The sequence below is a fragment of the Dipodomys ordii genome, unplaced genomic scaffold (assembly GCF_000151885.1).
Source record: "Dipodomys ordii isolate 6190 unplaced genomic scaffold, Dord_2.0 Scaffold86, whole genome shotgun sequence".
Taxonomy (NCBI): Eukaryota; Metazoa; Chordata; class Mammalia; order Rodentia; family Heteromyidae; genus Dipodomys; species Dipodomys ordii.
In genome coordinates this window covers 1,423,455-1,442,228 of record NW_012267302.1, presented here as the reverse complement: position 1 = coordinate 1,442,228, position 18,774 = coordinate 1,423,455, and the positions used below count along the sequence as shown (strand labels likewise).

General features: G+C 38.6%; 1 protein-coding gene across 1 annotated transcript in view; it reads left to right on the top strand.

Moving 5' to 3' along the window:
- Positions 1–18,774, top strand: part of Micu1 (mitochondrial calcium uptake 1) — a 146,148-nt gene that overhangs the window by 98,545 nt on the left and 28,829 nt on the right. The gene's annotated exons all lie outside the window — the stretch shown is intronic.

Below are 18,774 nucleotides of genomic sequence, written 5' to 3'. Positions count from 1 at the left end.
ATATTATGATGCATGATATTAGAAGTTAAGGAAGAGCCAAGAGCAATAGCACATGCCTGTAGTTCTAGCTACTTAGTAGGCTGAGACAGGAAAATCGATTGAACCCAGATGGAACAACACTATAAGCAGATAAGAAATTACAGAAGAATCTGAAGTTTTTTTTCCATGAATACAGGATTAAGATTGGTTACTTTCTCTTTATTGGGTATTATAAATAAAATTGTCAATACAAAATGTTGTTGCCATCATTGATGAGGGATATTAATATGCCACTATTCTTTCATTATAGAAATGATTCATGGATTCTGTGCTATTAAGGCTGGCAAAGAGAAATTCTGAAAGCATCCTAATTGCAATATTGAAATTATCTTACCCACTTGTAATTTTTCTAAGCAATGGTGATATTTATTGTATGCTTCCTTTTTTGTTGTTGTTGTTGTTTTCCTTGTGCCAGTACTAGGGCTTGAACTCAGGAACTTAGCTTTTTCCACTCAAGGCTGGTGCTCCACCATTTGAGCCAAAGTTCCACTTCTGGCTGTTTTTTGGTGGTTAGTTGGAAAGAAGAGCCTTATGAACTTTCCTGCCCAAGCTAGCTTTGAACTTCAAAATTCAGATCCCAGCTTCCTGAATAGCTAGGTTATAGCCACCAGTAACCGGCTATGTCGTCTGTCTCTGTCTCTGTCTCTCTCTCTCTCTCTCTCTCTCTCCCTCTCTCTCTTTCACACACTCATAAAATGTTATCTAGGGTGAGTTAAAGTTAACAGGGTTAATATAATTTAATAGCTGCTCTTGTCCAAGGAGATGTAGCTGAAGCTGTGGCCCAGCTCTGGTATTGGTACCAACATTAGTAGGCTCTAGTTCAGGCTGTAGTGGTTTTTTCTGTAAGAAATACAGCAGCTTCTAGCTCCTCTCTTCTAAAGCTAAGCAATACAATTCTGTATTAGTTAAATATTTAAAAAATTACCCTGATTAACCTCAAATTAGTTAGTTCCAGTATGTCTAACTAGAAAAATAAATTAGGAAGTGGCGCTGTAGCTCAAGTGGTAGAGTGCTCGCCTTGAGCTGAAGAGCTGAGGGACAGTGCCCAGGCCCAGAGTTCAAGCCCCATGACCAACAAAAAATAAATAAATAAATAAATTAGATTTATTGAAATCATTGCACTAGAAGGTGTCAGTCCATTGTTTTGTCAGCTTAAAACAACAAACACACCACATAATTTCTAAAGAATAGGAATCCATTCAAACTAGTTGAGTGGTTCAAACTGACTCTGATAAGATTGTAATTCAGATGTCAGCCCACTGTGTAGTCCAGTGGAAACTCCACTAGTCTGAAGCTCCCCTAAAATTCATTGTGTGGCTGTAGGCAGGAAGTTGTAGGCTTCAGTTGCTTACTCTGTGTACCTCTTTCTAGGGTTTTCACACTCTCAGCTTCCTATGTCAGCCATCACTTCTGGTATTCTTTTGGTAGCACAGAACAATCCTGGACCATTGGGAGGAGACTAGACAAGGGTGTGAATATTAGTAGGTGATCATCGGGGGTTATCCCTAGGGTACAAGATTTCCCTTAAGAGAGCTGTGCCAACACTAGCTCCAATGACAAGCTGTCTCCAATACTGCTCTCATGGTGCACCATCCCTCTCTTTTCCAGCAGTTTCTCTTTCCATCTAAAGGTGATTTTATTTTAGATGCTTCATTGCTTTTCTATATCAGCTGCACTGCTGCTCAAAGTTGCATGCTTCTTATTGAATGGGGGAACAGAGGTGTACTTACCTCCCTGTCACTGCTGGAAGATGCTGGCCTCCCAGGAAGAGTTCTGTACTTACTGTGTACATCATAATTTCTCCCTGTGTCACCAGACACAGCCCAAGTGCTTGCTGTGTCACCAGACACAGCCCAAGTGCTTGCTGTGTCCCAGACTCAGCCACTCCTTTCTTCAGAGAACTTCATCCTTGTAGGGAGCTTTTGAGTTGACCCAAAAGGTGCCTCTAAGTGTCTAGAATTTGGATTTTTTTCAGGAATAAAGGTTTAGTCCCTGTTATACTATGTCTTGTGGTTTATTGTTGCCATTAGTAGCAGAAGTATTGGACATTTTGGACAAATGTCATTTTACAACCAGAACAATATGGTGTGTTAGGTTTTCAAATATGTAATTCATTCTTTCGAATTGAGGAAAATGTCAAGATTACTTTGAAATTTACCCCTTATGAAAGTACCTTGTAGATTTTCTGCAATAGTTTATATCCAATACTAGTGTAATACATTAATAGTGTGTTTAAAACCCAGTAGATTCCTTTTTAACTCCAAATTTAAGGATTTGTGTTCTTGTGATGGACATGATAACTTATAAGAATGTGATAACTTACTAAAACATTTGAATAAAGTATCATTTAATAACTGCTTTGGGGTATCTGAAATTATTTATTTTTTTGGTCTAGTGAACTTTAAAGCAGAAACTAGCTACTGCTTGATCCAGCCCTTAACTAATTTTCAATTTAGATGTATACTCTTACCTTACCCATCTGTAGTACTAACTAAAAAAAACTACCTAACTACTAAACTACCTAAACTGCTGCCCATCAAGAATTCCCCTATTGGCTTCCACTGAAGGAAAATTTTCATAAAGCTCAGCATTTTCCATTAAGTAAATGTGTGTCTGGCTAAGATCCTTTTTAAAGTTGGATATAACGTAATGCTGGGGTTTTTCCAGTGCTCAGGAAATTATACTTGTCAGTTTATTGATCATGTCATATACCTCAAAGAGCTCATGACTATTTTTTTTCTTCTCTCCACCAAAAGAGGCTAGTTAAAACTTTTCTAAAATATCTCCAAGATTGTCTTAAAGAATGCTGTGGTATACTCTTTTTTTAATTGTGGATCCAAATTAGGTTTTATAGTCACTTTTAACATATATATCTTTATGAATAGACACAGTTATGATAGCTGGGGGAACCATCTCTTTATTTTTCCTCATCTGTGAGTATGCATAGTCTCAGACATGATGTTAATGTGGTTTTGTATGCAATTTCTGCCAGAGAAATAATAAATGGTTGAGTTGTTTGATCCAACAAATATATGAGGTCCATTTATTTGAACATGCAGTCATTAACTCACCAAAGCTAATCAGATTGTCCATACACTTTGTCAACTGTGCCCAGGAGCCCACTCTGCCTACTGAAACATATTTCATTTCAATCTTGCATAATGGGACATAGACTTTCAGTCCCCTCTAAACCTCCTTTTAGAGGTGATTCACAAAAAGCACCCTTCCCATGCAGTCACCGCTCCATCTGTTAGAGAACTCATGATGGCAGATCTGAAAGCAGAAGAAAAGGTACATAATTTTAGTAAATGGATACTGCTAAGCTATAATTAGTATATGCCAGCCCCTAGGTACAATATAGCTTTAAATATTTGAAATTTGCCTCTGTCTGCCAATGTTAGCTGGTAAATACGTTACAGAAGATCGTGCCATTTTCCTCATAGTTACCATGGTGGCATAATTTTAGTGTATTTAATTGGTTGGCTCTGATCTAAAGTACTGATTAACTTCCTCTCTGCCTCCAGACAAAAAATAGTGTGTCATAACCTTGGTCTCATGTTTCTGTGACAATCTTCTTAGTATTGCAAGGTCAGAGCTGGCTTGTATACTCCTAAGATGGTTTCTGACTTATTAGAGGCTCCTAGCTGCAGGACCCAATCACAGTTGGTCTTTCTTGGTACTTATACTATAGCATGTACACTCCAGAGCACCAGGGTAACTGCCTTCTGTCCACTGTACAGACCTGAGAAGCACAGGAGGAGAAAGGTTATCAGAGAACAGTGACCAAAGTGACAAAAATGGGAGTGCTAGTCAGGAGGTGGTGGCTCACACCTGTAATCCTAGCTACTCAGGAGGCTGAGATCTGAGGATCATGGTTCAAAGCCAGCCCAGGCAGGAAAGTTAACCACCAGAAAACCAGAAGTTGAGCTATGGCTCAAAGTGGTACAGCACTAGCCTTGAGCCCAAAAACTCAGGCCCTGAGTGCAAGCTCCATAACCAACAAGAAAAAAAAAGAGAGTGCTGCCATCTTTGTCATCCTGCCTTTTACTCCTTTCCCATCAGTGTGCTGCCTTCCTTTCTTTTCTGCTAAACTAGTTTGTGTTTCTTTTTATTATGTGAAACACAAAAAACAAGTCTTAATGCAGCTAGAAAAACTAGAAACAATGGCCTCTAAACATTTATGGAAGGAGAGTCTGGTCACAGAACCCATATAGACTATAAACAAACTTCCAATGACTTTTAAGTGCCCAACAAACAAATAACAGTTAAGAAAACCTTAATTAGATTGGTGATGAAAGAAAAAGAAGAAAGAAAGAAAGAAAGAAAGAAAGAAAGAAAGAAAGAAAGAAAGAAAGAAAGAAAGAAGGAAAGAAAGAAAGAAGGAAAGGAAGGAAGGGAAGGAAGGAAGGAGGGAAGGGAAGGAAGGAAGGAGGGAAGGAAGGAAGGAGCTGATTCAGTACTAGAGAATTTCACATGACATGTGTCCATGATTTCTGCTTGGTATTCTGAATAACTTAGTTAGCCAGCGAGGGACAGTGGAACCTAGAATCAATCAATGGGTTACAAAAATACAACAGAAATCCTACACATTCTTTCTGGATATTTTTCATGCTTGTCATCATGAAAGGGCTTTGACTTTCTATATTTTCCTAGTCCCTAGAGAAAAAAAAATATTTTCTTTGTTTTTGTTTTCTGAGATAAAGTCTTCCTATATAATCCAGACTGGCCTCAAATTCACCATCTTTTGCCTCCCAAGTGCTGAAATTATAGATGTGCATCACCACACCTGGATTTTTTCTTTCTTAGTGAAAGACGGATAATAATCCTAATGCAGTCTGGACCACAGTCTGCTTTCACCCCCATACTTAGACTAAGTCTTCTAACTTTGTACATTAAAGCTTGAATGAACCATGTTTCTGAGCATCAGGTTCCTCATCTTTCTTACCTTTGTCCTTTTGTCCTTATGCCTTGTCAGTCAACTTAATCTGAACCCTAGTTTATGTATGTTGTCCTTTACTATCTACTTTCTGTTTTAAAACATTAGCAATTTCCAATGGAATATTGAATATATTGAAAAATATGGACTACTTCCATAAATAGACAATGCTAAGGAGAATAGGCTCAATGCCTAGTCAATGGCTTTCTGAATGGTCAGAATTAAAGTGTTAAAATTAAAATTAAGCCAATCTAGACTATGAAAACCCATACTACCACCAAAACAATCAAAAAAGATAAAGCAAAGCAGAGAAGAGATCCATTATTGCAAGATGTGAGAGCAACTGAGATTTGTGCTCTGGAGACCAAAGAATAGAATATGTTCTCAATTTTATAGTGTCCTCAGACTATAGTATTTTAGTCTAGGCAGGAATTTCAGAATTTGAAAATTAATATTTAGCACACCTTCAATTTGTAAAGCCATATATAACTTTAACTTTTATTGTTCTAAAATAATAGACCTCTGTTTCTCTCTGTTAGCTCTCCATCTTTTGTAGAGCATACAGAGTTATCATGATGGATTCCTTGAACATGGCTATTTATCTAACTCCACTACAATTGATTTTTCATGTCTTGGATCTGTAAAAATGTTCCTGTAGAAAACTTGAAGCAATAATTATTTTTTATGATGCTGTCTCTTCCTTGAGTATAAATTATTCTTTCTCACCAACATATGATATACAAAAGCTTCTAATCATGGACTTGTCAAATTATTCATTTATAGAACCAATATTATACAATTTTGTAATAGCTATAATCAGCTTTGTATAATCAGTACATACCTCCACATAGACTATGTAGCAGTAACATACCTCCACCAGACTATGTTGTAGGTGGTATCCTGTTAACTCTCGAATTCTTAGGTCATTATTATGTAAGTAGAAGCAGAAGTTATTTCTGTTTCAAAAGTTCTTGTGAAACTCAAGTGAAGAAATAAATAGGAAGGTCTGTGTAAGTTATTATCTCTGTGTAAGTTATTATCCTCACTCCATTAATTTGTTCCCCATTCAGAGTGATGGTGGCTCACATCTGTAATTCCAGCTGCTCAGGAGGCTGAGATCTGAGGATTTCAATTTGAAACAAGCTTGGGAAGAAAAGTCTGTGAGACTCTTATCTCTAATTAACCAGAAGAAAAAAAAACATAAGTGGAGGCAGGGCTCAAGTGGTAGAGTGCCAGTTTTGAGCCACAAAGATAAGCAAGCATGCAAGACCCTGAGTTCAAACCAGTACTGGCAAAGAAAAGTTCTCTTTCTTTCCAGTAAACATATTTTAGTTAACATCTTCCATTAAGAGCAACTTAAAGCTGGGTGCTGAGGGCTCACACCTGTAATCCTAGCTACTCAGGAGGCTGAGATGTAAGGATCATGGTTCAAAGCCAACTCCAGAAAAGAAAGTCCATGAGACCCTTATCTCCAGTGAGCCACCAGAAAGCTGACAGTAGAGCTATAGCTCAAAGTAGTAGAGTGCTAGACTTGAGCAAAGGAGCTCAGGGACAGCACCCAGGCCCTGAGTTCAAGCCTTACAAACTGACAAAAACTAATTTTTTTAAAAAACAAAGAGCAACTTAAAAATATTTTCCCCTAGGAATAAATATCAAAACTAAAATGCTCCTTAGGCTTAGATTTTTATTGTATGTCATTCTTGTATGTACTTAAAAGGAAAATAGAAGTAAAATAAATAAATTATTCTAAAACTTCTTTGCATCAGAGGTCCACATTTTAATTTTTAATATATTTTATTATAGAGGTAATATACAGAGTGGTTTCAGTTACATGAGTCAACTAATGAGTACAATTCTTTTTGAACCAACTCTGGCTTTCTTTTTGACTCTAAATCATGAATATCTGTTTTCCAGCACTATATTGTTCTTGAGCCATGAAGGCCATTGGTGATATAGCATATATGAAAGAATACTTCACTGTTGTCTGGAACATCCTTCCAAGACACTGACATCCATTCTACAAGCCTTGACAAGCTTCTGAAGACAGTGACAAGACTGTCACAACTGGTGCCTAGCCAATAATAATTTTTTTTTTGTCTGTTGTGTGGCTTGAACTCAGAGCCTGGGCACTGTCCCTGAGCCTTTTTGTGCTCAAGACTAGCATTCTGGACTGGGAAGGTGGCTCAGTGGTAGAGCGCTTGCCTCACATGCATGAGGCCCTGGATTCAATTACTCAGCACCACATAAGCAGAAAAAAGCCAGAAGTGACGCTGCGGCTCAAGTGGTAGAGCGCTAGCCTTGAGCTGAAGAGCTGAGGGACAACGCCCAGGCCCAGAGTTCAGGCCCCACAACTGAAAAAAAAAAAAAAAAAGACTAGCACTCTACCACTTGAGCCACAGTGCCACTTCTGGTTGTTGAGTGGTTTATTGGAGATAAGAGTCTCACGGGACTTTTCTGCTGGGCTGATTTCTAATCACCATCCTCTTATCTCAACTTCCTGAATGAATAGCTAGGATCACAAGTGTGAGCCACTGACACTCAGCTGGCCAATAATAATTTTAAGAAGCCTGTTAACTTCAGAGATTTTATAAAAGTGTGGAAAAAATTATATGTATATATGTAAATACATCTTACTTCTAACTGTTTCACATGTACTATCTAACTTAAACTTCACACTAAGCCCAAGGAGAAGTCTGATTGTTCTTGCCGTTGTGATATACTAGCATCAAAACCACCCGTCAGCACCTTTGATGTGGATTGTAGATGCAGGAAAAGCATCCCAATCTGTTCAGAGAGCCCAAAGGGTATATAATGCTACATAAAGTATTTCCCACAGGTTACCAAACTGGAATTTTACTGACTGAAGACTTAAATCTAGATCATCTGATTTGGATTTCTAATTTAGATGAGTGGGCTCCTCTGTGTTTTGATCAAAATACTCTCATTTTCCTAATGGGCTACTGTGACTCTGATGATTTTCAGACATCTATCTTGTCTTGAATTTTATAAAAATTGATGGCATGGTAGAGTTTTCTAATAGCAACTGACAGAAAAAGGAGAACTTTACTGATAAATTTGTAGGGGGGGAGTTCACTGTAATGAATAAATGTACCTGCCACTCACCTCATTTATCATTCTAGCATGCTTTCAGACTCTGAGTACAAATTGTTTAGGCCTGCAAAGTCTGTCATTGCCTATCCTGCCTACAACCAACCTCCTGTATGCTTGTTGATTTACGTAGCTGTTTTCATTGTTTCTTTTCATCTTGTTAGATGTGAGCTGAATATTGCTGAGGAATTTTACATATAACTGGACTCAGCAAAAGCAAGTACTGTTCCATTGCAAGCAGAGCCCACACTAATTATCTTCTTCAAACTTAAGGAGCAACTTAAGGATTTTCCCCCACTGAGAGTAATTATCAGTTCTAAAGAAGTGGCACCATTTCCTCTTAGGTATACAAAACTTTAACCTGGAGAACGTATCTTGCATACCTATTAGATGATAAATCCAGAAATGGTAGGTGAATTTTATAATGAGGCATTGACTCAGCTAACCAAAATTATTGAGCAAATGCTGTGTAGCCCAGCTCTCTGGACAAACAACACAAGGAATAGACTCTTTTTTCAAAAAATATATAGTGTAGCCAAGCACCCATGGCTCACACCTTTAATTTTTTTTTTTTAGCTACTAAAGAAGATGAGATCTGAGAATCTGGGTTCAATGCCAGCCCAGACAGAAAAGTCCGCATGAGACTCTAATCTCTGATTAACTACTCTAAAACCAAAAGTAGCAGTAGAACACTAGCCTTAAGCAAAAGAGCTCAAGGACAGCACCCAGGCCCTGAGTTCAATTCCCACGATCGACCCAAAAGCAAACAAACAAACAAGTATATAATGTAGCTGGATGCAGTGTACATGCTTGTAATCCCAGCACTACAGAGGTACAGGCCAGAGGACAAAGAATTTGAGACCTTTGTAAGATTGGGGGCAACCTCAGCTACATAGACAGACGCTGTCTCAAAAAAAAAAAAAAAAAGAATGAAAAGAAAAAAGAAAAAGGAAGGAAGGAAAAAAAGAAATTATTTTTAAAATCATGTTATGAGAGATACAGAAACTCTTAAAAATAAAGCATAATAAAATCCAAAGAATACTCTTTTGTTGAATTTAGACTGTACCTACTAGAACAGCTCAGAAGACTCCAGAAGATTTAGTATGTTTTGGAATCATCAGTAGGGCCATAAAGAGAAGTTAAGTTCAGGGAAGGACAAGATTTGTACAAGTAGATGAAAAGGGGCAACATCTCAAACAGGACAAATGACATAAAGAAAAATGACTCAAGTGCTTAGCATAAAACAAGTCTTCCTCTAGACTCAGGAGTTATTCCAAGTCCTGTCACAGCTGATGAACACCTCCTTCAGAATATAAAGTGCTTAAAAGGATTGGGTTTTCCTAGCTCTAGAAGATATGTGGGTTTGAACTCAAGGCCTTGTGTGCCACTGGAACCATTCCTCCAGCTCTGTGTTTGCATTTTGTTGCTATAAAAGACATTAGGGGAAGTGGCGCTGTAGCTCAAGTGGTAGAGCGCTAGCCTTGAGCTGAAGAGCTGAGGGACAGTGCCCAGGCCCAGAGTTCAAGCCACACGACTGATAAAAAAAAAAAAAAAAAGACATTAGGCACATGATTAGCACAGTTCATGGAGTTTTACACTGTTTTAGGGCATTTATGGCTAATTTGCTTCATGGAGCCCACTAAAAATATTTACTCCTTTCTTTTACTAGACATGTTTTGATATTCTAATTATTTTGACATTCAGACTTATTAGTTTTCTGTTATTCAGTAATGATGACAGATGAAGAAGTGTTTGCCTTTGTCTCTAAGATTATTTCTTAAACTATTTTATTTCTTTGGGTGGGTTATTTTTGGAGGGTGGGTTCTGGGTTCTAGGTTTGTGTGTGTGTGTGTGTGTGCGCGTGCGCACGCGCGCTTGCGCACACGCCCACGCCCACACACACACACACACACACACACACACACACACACACACACACGCTCGTGCACGCTCAGGTCCTGGAGCTTGAACTCAGGGCCTGGGCACTGTCTCTGAGTGATTTTGCTCAAGGCTTGTGCTTTACCAGTTGATCCACAGCTCTACTTTCAACCTTTTTGGTGGTTAATTGGAGAAAGAGTTTCACAGACTTTCCTGCCCTGGCTGGCTTTGAACCTCAATAATCACATCTCAGCTTCCTGAGTAGCTAGGATTATAAGCATGCACCACTGACACTTGGTTCCAGGTTTTTTGTTTATTGTTTTTTGGGTTTTTGGAGGGGGGGTCATGGGGTTGGAACTCAGGACCTGGGCTCTATCCCTGAGCTCAAGATAGAGCTCAAGATTAGAGCTCTATCAGTTTGAGTCACAGTGCTACTCTGGGTTTTCTGATGGTTAATTGGAGATATGAGTCTCAAGGACTTTTCTGCCCAAGTTGGCTTCAAACCATGATCCTCAGATCTCAGCCTCCTGAGTAGATAGGATTGCATGCATGGGCCACCCCCCACCTGGCTCTTCGTTTTCCTTTTCTTTTTTCTTTTTTCTCTTGTCAGTCATGGGGCTTGAACTCTGGGCTTGGGCGCTATGCCTGAGCTCTTCAGCTCAAAGCTAGCACTCTACCACTTGAGCCACAGCACCACTTCCAGTTGTCTAGTGGTTTATTGGAGATAAGAGTCTCATGGACTTTCCTGCCCAGGCTGGCTTTGAGCCTTGATCCTCAGATCTCAGCCTCCTGAGTAGCTAGGATTACAGGCGTGAGCCACCAGCACCCGGCTCAGTTTTCTTTTTTTAAGGTCTTACTCTGTAGCTTCCCTAGAACTCTTAATGTTCCTGCCATAGCTTCCCATGTGCTGTAATGATAGGTGTGCCCTACCACCACTTCCAGCCTTTTTTCTTTTTCTTTATTCAGCACCCACAGTGATGAAGAAGTGGTCAATTATGAACTGCCAAGCCAAACATCAATTTTGTGTCTAAATTATCATTATTATTATTTCTTAACAGCTTTTACATTAGCTATTGCCCTCCACAATCTGCCACACCCTAAGGTAACATCAGCACATTAACTTGAAACAGGGCCTACTAGATACCAAGTAATACACAAAGTAGATTTCCAACTCCTGTGTGAATGTTGACAAACTGGTGAGAAGTGCTAGGACAAACGCAGTGTGGAAATCTGCTGTAATTTAATCTAGACAGAATATCCTAGAGCTCTATCTACAGAAAGGTGGGGGTTAGAGCAAAGCAAACTGGCCCTCAGGAGAGAGAAAATAGCAGTTTGCTTTCCTACTTCAATTAGTCCTCGGTTCTTCCCTATTATAATTGGAGTTTATACTTATTTTTCAACAGTTTTTCTGTTTCCAAAACTCTTGTCATCTCACATAAAAAGAAAAGCGTCCTTGAAATCTGAATATTGGGCCTCTCAAATCCCACAAGAATATATAATCCAAGGCTGGGGCTTTACATGTTACTCAAAGCAGAAATGGGAGATATATCTACTTACTAAGAGTTACTTTTTTTTTTTTTTGGTCAGTCGTGGGGCTTGAACTCTGGGCGCTGTCCCTGAGCTCTTCAGCTCAAGGCTAGCGCTCTACTGCTTGAGCCACAGCGCCACCTCCGGTTTTCTAGTGGTTTTTATTTTTATTTTATTTTATGAGTCTCATGGACTTTCCTGCCCCAATGGCTTTGAATATTGATTCTCAGATCTCAGCCTCATGAGTAGCTAGGATTACAGGCGTGAGCCACCGTACCTGGCTTAAGAGTTATCTTAAAGGAAAACTAGCTTGAAATTTTTAACAGTTCCATGTAGAAATATTAACTTCATTGATGGAATATTAAATTGTAGTTAATTTCTTCAGTTTGAGGCTTCATCTTTACTCAGTGTCTTAAGGAACTATAACCAAAATCATATAAAGCAAAGCACTGTTTAGATCAGAATCTGGTTCAAAACCAGCCCAGAAACAAAAGCCCATGAGAATATTTTCTACAATTAACCATTGAAAGGCTGGAAGTAGAGTGTGGTTCAAGTGGTAAAGAACCAACCTTAAGTGAAAAAAAAAAAGTTGTAAGAGCACAACACTTTGAGTTCAAGTCTCAGTACCAGGATAAAAATAAAAGAAAGACTGCAGAATATATTCAGTATGATGTTTTTATTTTAAAGAAAAAGCAAAGCAAAGTTTAAAGAAGAAAGTAAGAAAAAGCTAAGAGGGCTTAGAATGTGGCTTGTGGTAAAATGCTCGCCTAGGATGCATGAAGCCCTGAGTTTGATTCCTCAGTATCATACAAACAGAAAAAGCCAGAGTGGCCCTGTAGCCCAAGTAGTAGAGTGCTAGTCTTGAGCAAAAAAAAAAAAAAAAAAGTTCAGGGACAGTGCCCAGGCCCTGAGTCCTAGCCCCAGGACTGGCAAAAAAAAAAAAAAAAAAAGCCAAGTAAGGTTAGTATAGTTTCCTCATCCTTTTAGAGGATTACAAACTTGAATCTAAGCATTTTTTTAAATGAGGAAGGGAGGGAATGATTCATAGTTCCTTTAAAATAAGAATTGCTAGTGGCTCACGCCTGTAATCCTAGCTACTCAGGAAGCTAAGATCTGAGGATTGCAGTTGGAAGCCAGTGTGGGCAAGAAAATCCGAGAGGCTTTTACCTCCAATTAATCACAGAAAAAAGCCAGAAGTGGTGCTGTGGCTTATGTAATAGAGCCCTATCCTTGAGCAAAAGGAGCCCAGGCACAGAGCCTAGGCCTTGAGTTCAAACCCCACAACTGGCAAAAAAAAAAAAAAGATATTAAGAGAATTTTAAAGATATTAAGATATTTTAAGATATTAAAGAGAATTTTCCCCATATTTAATTGTGTGAGCAAGTTACTTAACTTATCTCTGCTTATATTCTATTGTCTATAAAACAGAATAACAGTGCCTATTGTATTGCATTGTAAGAATTATGTAAGCTTAGTTATTACCTGACAGAGTATAAACACTCAAATATGTTCCTGGTTAGCCATAACAAATGGCATTCTTAAGCCTATCATTACAGAAACCAATATTGTAGAAATATGGATTATTACAAGATAAATACAGATACAGGTAGGACACAACAATAAGACACAAGTGTCTTGAGTTGATGTTCTATGGTTTTGTCTATGTTTTGTTCAATACATATTTATTGAATTCCCGTATTATGCCAATTTTTCTATGGTAATTATGGCGAGGCTACAGGCCTTATTAAGTTGGTACTCTACTTCCTCCAACTCCATTTTAAAAGCTTTACCTGTTAGATTATAAGCAATACTTTTGTTTTTTTCTGCCCTTTAATATTCTATACACAAAAACTAGACAATTATGAAGGAATTATGAAAAGAAGGATGTGAAATAGTAATTGAACTTAATTACTACTCACTATGAATAGAATAATCCATTGAAACTATGACCTTCCTGGGAAATAGTACCATGGTAATAAAAAATATTAATTATGAAACTAAAAAGGAAAAACCACTGTTGCATTTATTAACTGTAAACTGGACATCAAATTCTGTGCTAATCTGTTTACATGCATCATCTCTTACAATCTATCCATGTATTATCTCTTTTAATTTCCATCTTTTGGTAAGGAAATTTTTGAAGCTTTTAAAATGGTATGCCTAAAGCCACAACAGCAAGTTTAGGTTAATCTAGAATTTGGATGCAGGCCTTGCTGATTCTTGCTGATTCTAAAACACATATTCTTAGGCACTTCAATATATTACTTTGTGTGGCATGAAATCAAAACTTACCCATCTTTGAAACCTTTTGTTCCAGATCTAAAATACTTTTTACATGGTACCCACAGTCAAATCTCTGATTATCCTGTTGTAAATTCATGTTCAATTCATGTTTACTGACAGATAACTTTTTCTAGTCTAACTCTATGATTGGGATTGATTTGACCAGTAGCCAAAATCTAAAAAAAAAAATTAGCCAGGTACCGGTGCCTCACGCCTGTAATACTAGCTACTCATAAGGCTAAGATCTGAGGATCAGGGTTCCCAGCCAGCTGGGGCAGGAAAATCCGTGAGACTCTAATCTACAATAAACCACTCAAGTGGTAGAGTGCTAGCTTTGAGCTGAAGAGCTCAGGGACAGCGCCCAGGCTGAGTTCAAGCCCCAGGACCGACAAAAAAAAAACAACAAAACTCAGTCTTACTATATTGTCCAAGCTAGTGTGAAACTTGTGGGCTTACATGTTTGATCCACTCCACTTCAGCCTCCTGAGTAGCTAGAACTATATGCACATTTACCACCATACCCAACTAGAACAATTTTTACATGGAAGAAGTCTTTAAGAAAGTCTAGGGGCTAGGAAGGTGTCTCAGTGGTAGAGTGCTTACCTTGCATGCATGAGTCCCTGGGTTTGATTCCTCAGCACCACATAAACAGAAAAAGCCGGAATTGGTGCTATGGCTCCAAGTGGTAGAGCGCTAGCCTTGAGCTGAAGAGCTGAGGGACAGCACCCAAGCCCAGAGTTCAGGCCCTATGACCAACCAAAAAAAAAAGGAAAGTCTAGCAATTTATGTTGTGGTGGGGAGGGGGTAGCTTAGTAGCAGGGCACTTGCCTAGCATACACAATGGGCTGAATTCTATCCCCAGCACCACAAAGAGAAAAACAGAAAATCTAGAAAAGTCTAGGGGGAAAAAAAGAAAAGTCTAGAGCTTTCATTGATAGTCTGGTCCAAATTTCTGATTATTTTGGCTCCTGCTGAGGTCAGTGAACTATGTTGCCTCCATTCCAATTTGTAGGTTTTCTTCCTCAACTTGCCAAAAGAACCATATTAATGTGCTGACAGTGAAGATTCCTCTTATATTTAGAGATCAAGAAAATTAAGGCTTCTGGCAATGTGGGCTTTCTGGTGTTCCCATCCAATTGCAGAAACATAGATTTCAGTTCAACCTATGAATACCTGTGTCATGCTTACTAGATAGATTTATAGTAACCAATGCTGCTTGTGTTTGTTTTTCCTTCGGATTATCCTAACAGTGAGACTCCTGACAGTAGCAAATGTGGCACTGGTAAAATCTCAAAGGCCATGTACTGCTAGGTTGAAAGACAGATGTGTATAGCTCAGTGGCCTGAGATTGCCTTGCTACCTTTAATCATGCAGTGCAGAAACTAGAAAAGCCCTATCAAGAAATTTATCATGCTGAGGAGCTGGGAATGTGGCTTAGTGGTAGAATGCTTGCCTAGCATGCATGAAGCCTGGGTTCAATTCCTCAGTACCACATAAACAGAATAAGTCAGAAGTGGCACTGTGGCTCAAGTGGTAGCCTTGAGCCAAAGAAGCTCAGGGACAGTGCCCAGGCCCTCGGTTCAAGCCCCAGGACTGAGAAAAAAAAAAATATATATATATATATATATATATCCTGAAATATTTATAAAAGGGTAGGATTTACTCTAGGAGACAGACAAAGTCTTATGAAAAGAAACTGTATGAAAGAGAACAAGATTAAAGTTTACATTTATATGTAGGCCTACATTAACTCTAAAGGTCTTTAATAAATGATGACCCTTGGGCTAGAGGTGTGGCTAAAGTGGTAAGGTGCCTGCCTAGCAATTGCCTAGGTCTTGAGTTCAAATCCAAGTTTTTCTAATTAAAAAATAAATGATGACCCACTTGCAAATGGTGATTTCTTTCTCTTTTTACTATTTTTCACCCCGTTTCTGGCATTTATCCATAATACAAAATTTTCCTCTCTTCCTGGCTTCCCGTCCTCCTCAGGTCATGCCATATAGATAGGTGTAGACCATCTGTCTTTCCAAAAGGCTATGCCTTCTCTTGACAAGGGGCAAGGGTGGGAATTGGAGGTGCAGTATGGAGAGAAAGCCAAGAAAAATCCTATGTGACAGTTTTTTGGCTTCTGTTTCCTGGCCCTTCTTTGCCTGCTTTGCAGTTCCCCTGGGGAAAAACAGGGAGACAACAGCTTGTATGCATTTGAGAAAGCGGTAGTGGCTGCAGAAAGGAAGTGCTAAGCCTAGCACTATTTCATCTTTTATTTTAACACAGGAAAGTGATGCAGATGGCAAGGGTGGGGGTAGCAATGCTGGAATGCACATATTCTTTGCCATGGGATCAAATATAATGGGGTTTCTTCATTGTCACTGAGAGAGAACATAAGAGGTGCCAACTTAAATGGAACATACATTTGACTAAGTTAAATGAATCCAAAGATTCAAATTGCTTCCAGCTGCACTGTTAGAAGTTTTCCATGTTGTGATAAATTGATAATGACCTGTGCCTTTCCTCAATGGCCCTTCTCTGGCCTCAGGGATTGATTGCATGCATACAGCCCTGGGAGTACATCCACAAGATTATCCAGGCTAAGATACATACTTGATCCCTACAACCATGTCATGTTTAGCCTATTGCCTTTGAAATGTAACCATAATAAACGTCCTTGAGATACCACCTACAAAATTCCCTCAGCTTAGTGTAATAGGTTTCGGCTAAAGAATATTGAATCAATAGGGTGTTTGTTCATATCTGCTTCTATTAGCAGTTTGATGTGTGAAACAAAACTCCAAAGCCTACTTCAGTCATGTTTAGAAATTGTATAGGGCCATAACTCAATGATAGAGCATTTGCCTAGTATGCCCAAGGCCCTAGGTTCCATCCAGGTCCTGAAAAGAACCTCAGAAATTTGACAGCCTTGCTTCAGATGATGCTATATACCTAAACAGAAAGCTGCTATCCCAAATGCATGTACAGAGCTGAAGTAGTAAGCTTTGAAATAGGCCATACTACATGGCTAAGACAAATGTTTATCATTTTTAAGTCTTTTCCATTCTAGTTACCTAAAAATCAAAGTATTAGAGAGACTGAAGCAGCAAGATTACAAGTTTGAGGCCAGTCTAGAGAACAAAGTAAGAACATGTCTCAAAAAAAAAACTTTAATAATTGAAACCATTACCAGTACTAATGTGAGCATTAGAATTGTTACTTGGGGTCCTCCATTGGAATTGCAATGTTAAGAGGTGAGGTCTTTCCACTATGGAGAAAGGAAAATAAGGGCCTTTCAGAAGTTTTAAGCCGGCTGCAGCTGCTGCCAATTTTCTGTACAAAAAAAAAAAATTCATACTCCAATCTATCTTGTGAGATAGGGCTGAAAACTCACATAACACAAACATATATGATTGTCTCACCTCTGAAATCCTCCACTTAAGGAAAGAATGAGCTCTTTAAATGTTTAAACCTGGCCTGCAAAGCAGAGGCTACTGCCCATAAAGGAATTTTGGAGCTCCCAATTTTTGCCCATGTATCACATTTCACTGAAACCCTGATTTAAACATTGAAGAAAGTATGCCCACTTGCAAAATTTTGTCAGTCCTCTGTTTTGTTTCAAGATGGTAAATTGAGTCATCAATCAAACTAAAATTGAATCCTGAAAATGTTTGGTATTGTCAAAAATTAATCAGTTATATAGAAGTGATGATGTGACAGATATGAAATATTGAGTCGTTGGGTAGAAAAGGAGGTTTTCACTTGGTATTGATGATGTTGATTTCTTTACAAATAGCTTTGCAGCTCATTTACAGATGACTTATAAGGCCTATGGCTGTATTAGTTCACCCAAAACAACCTATTGCTGTCCCACAGGTTGAGGTTGCATGTGTACTTCTGCTTTGAAGTAGGAAATGGTATGATATTGAGAGGTAGTCTTTGCACCCAGCAAGGCCAAGTTTGAACCCCCACTCAGTCACATGTGGCTGCATGTTGCTTCAGTATTCTAGTCTGCAAAGTGGAGCTAATAACTGCTACATTGAACTGTCAGGGATTGGATGAAAGAGTGTGGAGATCTTACCTGGCTCAGGGCACATGCTCAGTAAATGGTTGCTATTATTACCATATGGTCCTTGTGTCTTGTTCACTGCTACTGCAGTGAAGAAATAAGATGTATCAGTGAAATAAGATCTCATCAGTGAAGAAATAAGATGTATGTCACCTTACTAAGTCAACTGAGGAAGTGAGAATTGAGAGAATTGATTCTTGACTATGTACTTTCCTATTTTATGTCTCATGTGTAAATCTTTTCCCCATACCAAATTCAGGTGAGATCCCTAAGGACAGAAAGATAATTTTCTCATTTTTCCCACAACGACAAATACAAGTACTAGGCAACTAGAAGACATGCTAGATATGACCTTACTCAGCACAATCTTACATCTATGCATATGCCTCTCATGAAAACAGGAATCCGAGAGTTTTCCTGTAACTGCCATTTCATCTTCAAATTGTTTTGCTTTCTATTTGATTACTGGACCCACATTTAGCCATTGTATTGTTCATGTGTTCATAAGTATCATTAGCATTACAGCTAGGACTGAGATCGCTTTCTTGTCTTATTTTTAAATGAAACTCTTGATTTTCTGACATCATTTACATCAACTACTGGCCCTTTATTCTTAACTTTTCTATCTGCATTTTTATTCACTGACTTTTCAGTAGCTTTAAGGTTAGTACATCTAATGAAGACATCCTACACTTTATGTATTTTTTCTAAACTGTGCTGATTTCGTAACATTTGGTTGTCATTTTGAAGAAAACTTGAAAATGCATTACTCTTATCAAAAAAAAGTTCAAACTCCAGAATCACACACATAAAATACATCTATAAGAACTCAAATTGAGGGGCTGGGAAGGTGGCTCAGTGGTAGAACACTTGCCTTGCGTGCTTGAGGCCCTGGGTTCGATTCCTCAGCACCACATAAGTAAAAAGAAAAAGCCGGAAGTGGCGC